Genomic DNA, 9,768 nt, shown 5'->3' on the forward strand with positions numbered 1-9,768 from the left:
AGGTCCGTTTAGTATAACTATACAACGTTATCACATTTTTCAGCGGAAAAGCCTAAAATTCGTTACTTAGTGTTCGTAAAGGGTTCTATCTCTTGTGGCAGGTTATTGTCTATATAGGTCTACGTTTTCATATAGCCACCATGTATCGGTACTTCCCAATGTTCGGTATTCTAATGATTTAAGACTCATATTCTAACGGAATGCTCCATTGCCATGGTTTAAAATTCGGTACTAAGTATTCATAATGGTTTCTATCTCAGTTTTAGATCATTGCGTATTCAGCTTCACGTTTTGCTATAGCTCCCACATTTTGGTACTTCTCTGTATTCGGTATTCTGATGATTTTAGCCACATTTTTTTATGGGAATCGTTTTAAATTCGGTATATAGAGTTTATAATGGATTCTGGCTTCTGTGGCAGAAGCTTGCTGGAATAGGCCAATTACCCTAATATCACTCATAAGCGGTACCTCCAAGTATTTGGTATTTTTGTGATTTTAGTCACATTTGTTTAACAGATTTTTTTCAATTTCGGTATTTTAAACTCTCAATGAATAACCACAACTGTTTCGGGGAACCGGTACCATCGGCTTTACGGAATTTTTAACACTTTTGCCAGGCAAAAAATGATGTGGACCCGATATTAAATCCAAACACATTTATTTTTAACGGTTTTGTTTACCTAATAGTGGAGGATATTAAAAGTTAGGCCCAGCCTAAATAACTCGTTTTACTTGCGTTTTTGGTTGTTTAGGACCAGTTTGGATGTTATTTAGCTTTTGAAATAGACCACAGTTTTTAAGAAAAATGCCTTATTTTGCTTTCAATGAGAATGTTTAAATGCTTAACATAACTACTCGAGATGTTTCTGTCATGTACATTGGGTCCGTAAAACGTTTGTTATTGAAAATGGGCCATATAGGTTCACGTTTTCGCATAGCCCCTAAATTACTATACCAGCAGGTTCAAGGCCTTTTGGTTGTTTTAGTCACAATTATAACCCAACATTTGTAATTTGTGAAAGTTTATACACGTCCCACACAACTTTAACTCCTGTTATTCGGTATTTTGGAAGTTGGATTTCGAAATGGATTACGGTATCTCCCTATAGTCGATATTTTGATAAATTTAGCTAAATTTTTAAGAGAATTATATCAAACTTAATATTTTGGAGTCCTTAATATGCACAATTTTTTCCGGCAGATAATTGACTATAGAGGTCGACCTGACATTCAGAATTTAAAAAAATTAAGTCGAACTTTTCATGAAAATAAAATGTTCAATATACACTGCCAATGTATTTTTGTAAACAAACATTTATTGCATGATCGAGGCGAAATTTTCCACAAATCATTTGTTTGACCCAAGGACAAACTCTATTGAAATTGGGGAAAATCGGTCGAAATTTAGACATAAGTCCCATATATATGTTCCTTTTATTGTGCACAATTTACCTTTTATTGTGCACTAAATGTGCAATATTCGTCAACTTAAAAGAAATCGGTTCAGATATAGTTATAGCACCCATATATATTGTTCATTCGATGTATAATTTTTGTCCTCCACAGCCGCAGTATGCCCTCCGTAACAACGATACTCGAGGAAATATATCAAATAATGCTCCTATATACCTTGGTCAAATTTTATTGAGATCATTGCAGATTTGGATATATATAACTTCATACGATTTCACGTTGGTTGTGCCCAAAAAATGTAATATTAGCATAAATAAGATGGATATTGATGAATATCCGTTCAGTTTTTCAAATTGAGTAGACATCGATTAATAGAAGCATATACTTCCATATACTAGTTTCTTTCCGCTTCGAATTATATCTGCTTTAAAACCATAATGCATATTTAAAATTCCCCATAAAAACGTTTATTATATGGGGAAGCTGTGAGGCTGGGTATCATAAACTCGGTCCGCCCGAGTTTGACTACTGGTTATACCCTACACCACAGAGGGTATTACCCATTTGTTTATAATATAGAGAAGGAAGCGAGTTGGACCCATAGTTCCTTTTGATTACTGCATAGAATCACATTCTGAGTCGATTTATGCATGTCCGTCGGTCCGTCCGTTCCACCGACATTCGTTATTTTGATAATCCTAGTCACATTTACCCACGAAACTGTTTCAAACTTGGTATTTAAGAAGATATGGTAGATGACAATCCTTAAAGTATAAAATTGTCTGAAGAGGTTTCCGTATAGCCCCCAGATAACTGGCTCACCCACTTTATGTTTTTTAATTTATTTTTTTTTTTTTGAAAGTTTACCAGCATTATTCAAGACCATTTTTATTTTAAAGTGGAACACATTTGAATTCACATATTTTTATATAAAAATGGTTTCTTTAACCAAAAAAATTGCCATTGGGTCATATTCTAGTATTTCAAGTTTGCCTTGTTTCTGTTAATACAATTTGTTGGTTATTGAAATTTAGTCTACACTGTCCTCAGACTCAGACAGGACTTGAATGTTTGTGACTTTACGAATAAATGTTGAACATATATTGCCAATTAATTGAATGCCAAAGCAACGAGGACATTTCAATGAATCACAACCACATGAACACATCACAAGCCTACCTATGTATGGGTGTGTGTGTGTGTATGTATTGTGCTCCTCACAATGCCAAACCACATAAAAGCCTTACGGAAAGCTCCAAGACAATTTGCACACAAAGCGTTAGAGAGGGTGGAGGGCGGTTAAAACAAAAACTTCCGCAAATGGCTGGCAAAGCAAATTAAAAGCAATAATTCTACGAAAAGGCAATTTTCACATCCAGCTGCTGTGTGAAGTTATATTGTCCCCGATACTTTTAGTCATTTCATAAATTCTCTTTCGATGGTATGGTACGATGCCATTCGGTTGGGGGCTATGGGTAGTCGTCGACAACGACTGCAGCATGAACATTGAAGTATTCAACGGCTAATGCCATACGAAGGACATCGTTGCATTAAAGGTCATTTTGCTGGCGACGTCGTAAGCAAATATTCATCCCAGATTGCAAGGATATTCGCAGACAGTGCCATGCGATGCGATGCAATGCAAATATTGTGTGCAAGGTTAAATGTTTATTGTGTGTGCATGATGAGGATTTCTTTCGAGTGCTAAGATATGCTTTGTTAGAAGTACAGATGCATGCATGTATTTTTTAAGTTTTTTATTTTGTTTCTGCAATAAGAATATATTCACAACTCACATGAATATAATAATAACTTTTAAGTTTTCTGGAAATAAGTGAAATAATATAGTTTTATTTTTATTTAGATCTATAATGAATACATATTCTTACGTAAGTCTACATAGCATTGTGTTCAAGAAACATCAATTTTAAATATCTGCGCCATAGCTCCACTAACTTCACTCAATATCAAATCGGATGGATAATGTATAATGGTGCTAAAGCTATAACCCAACCGACTTGACACATTTGCTTCAAAACCAAGTTCCGCCATAAGTTTATCAAATTTTTTAGGAATTTTCATATCAATTGAGCAATAGATCCGATTTGTACTTTCCTTCTAATTATCCATAAATAAACTCAGAAAGTTTTTCTATGTGTATCATCAAAAGCAAGTGTGTATATATTCAGGGTGAGATAAAAAAAAAAACTTTTTTTAATTTTATTGAATGAAACCAAAAAATTTCGGAAATGGCATCAAATTCTAAATAAGATTAGATTTGTTCGAATTGGTTACCTCTGCAACGAATTGTGGCCTTCAAATTGCCAAATTCGTGGCAAACATTCCCTGCCCAAATGTTGCTCTGCGGTATTTTGGCCCATTCCCGGGCGCTTGTTTGAGGTGATCGACACTTTGGTATTATTAAGTGCCAACCTTGATTTCCAAAATACTCTAGACATAATACTCCAACGGATTAGTATGCGGAGATTTTGGTGGCCATTGTGCGCTAGAAATGAAGCGAGGAACCTCATTTTGTAACCATTCTTGGGTGGCGCGTGCTGAGTGCGATGGTGCTGAGAAAATGTTTGCGTATCCAAAGCCTTAATACACCCTCCAGAATATTTTCGAGATAATATTCGGTATTTATTCTGATGCCACGGTCGATTAATACAATCGGAGAGCGACCACCGGCTGTTATGGCGGCCCACACTATCACCATGGCTGGCGCTTGAGTTCTGGTGGCCAACCAAAGGTGCACATTTATATCTGACCTCTTTGGCAAGTAAATACGACAATTTTGTTTGTTTACGAACTGCTGGACAACGAATGTTTTCTCATCGGAGAAAACCAAATTCGGCAGTTCACCACTTTCGGCCAAGCGAAGCAACTCTTTAGCTCTTTTGAGTCTATCTCTTTGAGTCTTCTTTCTGTTGCGTTGTAAGTTCTTGCACTATTTGGAATTTCAATGGCTATACTCCGAGCTCATTTTTCAATATTTGTCGAATGGAATATTGCGATATGTTCAGCTTACGAGCCATTTTTCGGCCACTGCGACGCGAGTTTCGATCAAGTCGCTTCTTTACAGTTCGAACCATTTCTGCTGATGTTGCTGTTTTCTTCCGTCCACTTCCTTGACGTCGGGCTACGCTACCAATATCACGGTAACGAGCGATGGTAGGTAGACACAAAAGATTTATTCAGATTTAAATGCTGGAGTACTCTAATGATAGCCACATGTGGTTTTCCATTCAAATATAAAGAAATCACACTATCACGCTTGAATTTCATCACGACTAACTTTTTTTTCTGGAAAATTCTCACCAAAATGAGCTGTTACTGGAATAATTTTAAGAGCTGTCGAAAGAGTGGCTTATAAGTGACAGCAGTCTGAAGTTGGTTGCAGTTTTTTAATCTCACCCTGTATTGTGGCCTTGTCTGTTGCAAACAAATTCATAAAGACCTAATACCGTATACCGTATATTATCATGTGAACTATATGTAATGATTAATACCTACTGCAACATATGAATATTACATCATTATTTTTAGATAACTGTCTATTTGAGCTTCGCAAAATGAACTAAGATTTTACATTACCTGAATTTCTCTTCTCCATAGACTTTGTTAAACGAATATCACTTTTATCTATAATGACATTGCCATTGTTCAATTCAATTTTATTGTAACTTGTATTGTTTTTAAAGGTTGCGCTAAGCGGCGGAAGCAACGACAGATATTTCTTTTGAAGTTGTATTATTTGTCTACGAACCACAAAGGGCATTGAAAGTGTAACATCTCGACAAGGTAATTGTTCAGATGTCAAACCATGTCAATTGCGGTTGGAAATTTAAAACGCATGGACATACAAATGAATTCTATATCCAACAGGGGTCAGATCAAAGAAGAATTTGCTTTGTTTACATATCAAAGGAAAAAGTTCAATCTTTTAAAAAAGATGTCTAATATCCGCAATATCTCATGGACATAGAACATATTTTGTAGCACCAATGAAAAAAATAGCTAATGAGGGGGGGACAAATGGAAATGGACACATAATGGAAACGTACATCCCGGGCTGATATTAGCCATTATTTGCACAATAAGCCTGAAATCGGATAAAGAATATTTAGGAGCTGTATCCAAATCTTTGGCGATCTCGATAAAATTTGGCATAGGTTTTTCCGAGGTCTATAAAATATCTGGTACCAAATATCATTGTTGTCGAATGGATATTTCTAATTTGAGGGATTCAAACACCAAATCGGTTGAAACATACATGGTGAGATAAAAAAACTGCAACAAAGTCAAATGCCATAATTTTTACATTTTTTTTTTTGTTAAATGAAAGAAAGAATAAGTTTAGATTTGTCGAATTGGTCACCTTTGGCACGAATTATGGCCTTGAAACAGCCAATGAAACCGTCAATGCTGCCCGAATGCGGTATTTTGGTCCATGCCCGGCGAAGCGCTTGCTTTACGTGATCGACACTTTGGTATTTTTTAGTGCCAACTTTGCTTTCCAAATTACTCCAGACACAATAGTCCAACGGATTGGTATCCGGAGATTTTTTTGGCCATTGTTCGCTGGAATGAAGCGAGGAACCTCATTTTGTAACCATACTTGGGTGGCGCGTGCTGAGTGCCATGGTACTGAGTCCAAGGTCTGCGGCTTTAATACACCCTTCAGAATATTTTCGCGATAATATTCGCAATTTATTCTGATGCCACGGTCGATTAATACAAGCGAAGAGCGACCATCAGCTGTTATGGCGGCCCAAGCCATCACCATGACCGGCGCTTGAGTTCTGGTGGCCAACCGATGGTGCACATTTTCAGCTGACATCTTTGTTTGTTTATTTACAAACTGCTGGACAACGAATGTTTTCTCATCGGAGAAAACCAAATTCGGCAGTTTACCACTTTCGGCCAAGCAAAGCAACTCTTTAGCTCTTTTGAGTCTATTTTCTTTCTGTTGCGGTGTAAGTTCTTGCACTCTTTGGAATTTCAATGGCTTTACCCCGAGCTCAGTTTTCAGTATTTACCAAATGGAATATTGCGATATGTTCAGCTTACGATGCGGGTTTCGATCAACTCCCTGCCTTGCCCCCTGGTAAACATTACCAACGTTTTCCACTAACAAACAAACGTTGTTTTTATAAAACAACAATAATGGGATTAAGCCTGACCATTTTGCAACAACAAAATAGTATGGTATACCGAACAAACAAGCCAACACTGTTCTGTCGCTTTTTTACTTTTCGAACCATCTCTGCTGATGTTGCTGTTTTCTTCCGTCCATTTCCTTGACGTCAGGTTACGCAACCAGTATCACGGTAACGAGCGATGGTACGAAACACAAAATATTTATTCACATTTAAACGCTGGAGTGCTCTAACGATAGCCACTTGTGGTTTTCCAGCCAAATATAAAGAAATCGAACTATCACGCATGAATTCCATCACGAACAACTTTTTTTTCTGGAAAATTCTCGCCAAAATGCTTTTGAACGCTTGTAAACAATATAATCAGCTGTCACTGGAATAAGTTTAACAGCTGTCGGACGAGTGGCTTAGAAATGATAGCAGTCTGAAGCTGGTTGCAGTTTTTTCATCTCACATTGTATATCAGGTGTTCGTGCATTTGTTTGTGGAGAAGGAAACGATATAGACCCATAGTTACTTTCGAAGATCTTAATAGAATCACTTGCTGAGTCGATTTATGCATGTCTGCCTGCCTATCCATGTATTTTTGTGAACCAAATGCAGGCCACATTTATCATCCGATTGAGAGGGAATTTTCCAAACAATATTTGTTTGGCTCAAGGACGAACTCTTCATTCAGATTTGTATATACATTCGATATCCCCATACGATTTTACGTTTATTGTACACCATATATGAATTATCAGGCCAAATTGGCTAGATGTTTTTATATTCAACCGAATTTTTCCATTTGCTGAAACTCGGTCCGGTATATCTATTCCAAAAATAAATATTATTGGGGAATTATATTAAATACAGCTCAAAAATACCTCTGTCAAATTTTATCGAGATCGGTTCAGATTTGGATATAGCTCCCATATATATCTTTATCTGATTTTAAGTTAACTGTGCACCAAATGGGTAATACAGACCCGAATTGAAAAGACACACGTGCCTCGGCAAATTTAGTCCTTTGGACTTTAAATTATAACTATAATCATACTTACGTCGATCTTATCTAAGCCACCTATAATTGTAGAATAATAAGGTAACAGCAAGTTTTGTTATACAACAAACGTAACGACAACCACATACAAATTTGTTTTTGTACGTAACACTAGCGTTGGAGTTATATGTCTAAAAATTTTAACAAAACGTTTAATCTTCCATAACTTATTTTAAAATAAACAAGTTATCAAAGGCTATGGTACTCCACAACACTTCCATTTGCAGTAAAATTTCTGCAGATCTGAAACCCGTTTGACAAGAATTAAATTCCCCAAAGAAATATCCATATATCTACTACATAATAAAAACAAATGTTGGACCTAATTCCTCTTCTTTTCGTAGAGGAGGGATAAAGATGAAATTCTGAAATTTGATATTTAGGTTACTGTAAGTTTCTAGGGTTTGGATGTGGGTCCTTTGTATTATGGTTTTCCTAATAACCATCTCTGTTAACTTCACAATCAAAGATTTTGAGGACTTTTTGGTGTAAGAGGTAAACTTTTCCTATAATGCTTTCCGCATTAAAAAATTTTGTCAAACTGAACAAATTGTGAATTATAAGTACTAACGAGCAAGGAAGGGTCAAAATTACGCCTGTGAGGGACTTTAAAAACAAATCGGATGAAACATATATGGGAGCTATACCTATATCTGAACCGATTTTCACCAAAGTCTGAAACGCTTGCTTTTAGCTGAATTCTATCGGAAGTGCCAAAATTCAGTCCGTTTGGGCTATATTAGCCAGTTTGTGCCCAAAAAACCTGAAATCGGTTAAAGATTTATATGGGAGCTATATCAAAATCTGAACCGATCTTGACAACATTTTAAGCACTTATTTCTTATATCTGGTACTAAAGATTGTTGTTGTGTGTTCCCGAATCGGATGAGACATATATATGAGAGCTATATCTGAACTAATTTTCTCGATTTTCTACTTGCTTCTAGACTGAATTCGGTTGGATGTGCCAAAATGCAGGTCATTTGGACTGATATTGGCCATCTGCTGACATTTTCCGAAATTGGTTGAAGATATATCGGAGCTATATCTAAATCTGAACCAATTCTCACCAATTTTAATAGGGTTCATCCTTGGGCCAAACAAATATTGTTTGCAAAATTTCATCTCAATCGGATAATAAATGCGATCTGCATTTTGTTCACAAAAATACATGGACACACGGACGGACTGGCATGCATAAATTGACTCAGAAAATGATTCTGTGAAGATCCTCAAAAGTAACTATGGATCTATCTCGCTTCCTTCTTCATGTTGAAAACAAATGCATAAATACATAATACTCTTAATACTATATGGTGTGGTGTATATAAGAGGTATAACACAAACGAATCTAAAATTTTAAGGTAGGCTTTTAGCAGATACTTTCTAGATTTTGTAGAAACGTGTGTTTTAGGACTAAATTAAGTCATAATACACTGAAACCAGGCATTGACAACATTTATGAATAATATTTTAGTTTGTCATCGCTAAGAGACAAGAATGAACTTCATCGTCTCTCTCTCTCCGAAGTACTCAAAAATTTTTCTCGGGCTTCCCTGGAAAATAGTATCCGGGAAATTTACAAAAAAAAATCATTTTTTAATATTTTACCTAAAAGTTCCTACTTAAAGCTATTCAAGTTTATTTGTAAAATATTTTAGTCACAAAGTCCACTTAATTCTAATAGAAATTTTTGAAACAATTTTGTAAATGTTTAATAAAATTTTAATCTCGTTACACATTCAAATGGAATAATTACCAAAATGCTGGATTATATTGTCAATTCATTTTATACTCATTTTAGAGATAATTCAAGGACATCAGAAAACTCTTAGCTGTAACATTTTGCTGCCATCGTTTTCATTTCTTTTTGTAGCCTTAGTTAATCATGCGAATTGACATTTCCATTCTATTTCACATCATTTTGTTTTCGCTTGCTTTTATTTTTATTGGCTTCGTTGTCTGAAATTTGCATAATAATACAGTGCATAAGCCAGCGTAGAATTGCCGCACAAACAATTGATGCTATAGCTTGGGGAGAAAAAGAGAGAGAGAGACGGCCGCCAAACAAAGCGGGCAAGTCACCTCAGTTAGTTGTTAGTTAGGTGAGCACATCCAAACCTACCTACCTTCCTACCAACACACAT

Source organism: Musca domestica, unplaced genomic scaffold (assembly GCF_030504385.1).
Source record: "Musca domestica strain aabys unplaced genomic scaffold, Musca_domestica.polishedcontigs.V.1.1 6, whole genome shotgun sequence".
NCBI classification, from domain to species: Eukaryota; Metazoa; Arthropoda; class Insecta; order Diptera; family Muscidae; genus Musca; species Musca domestica.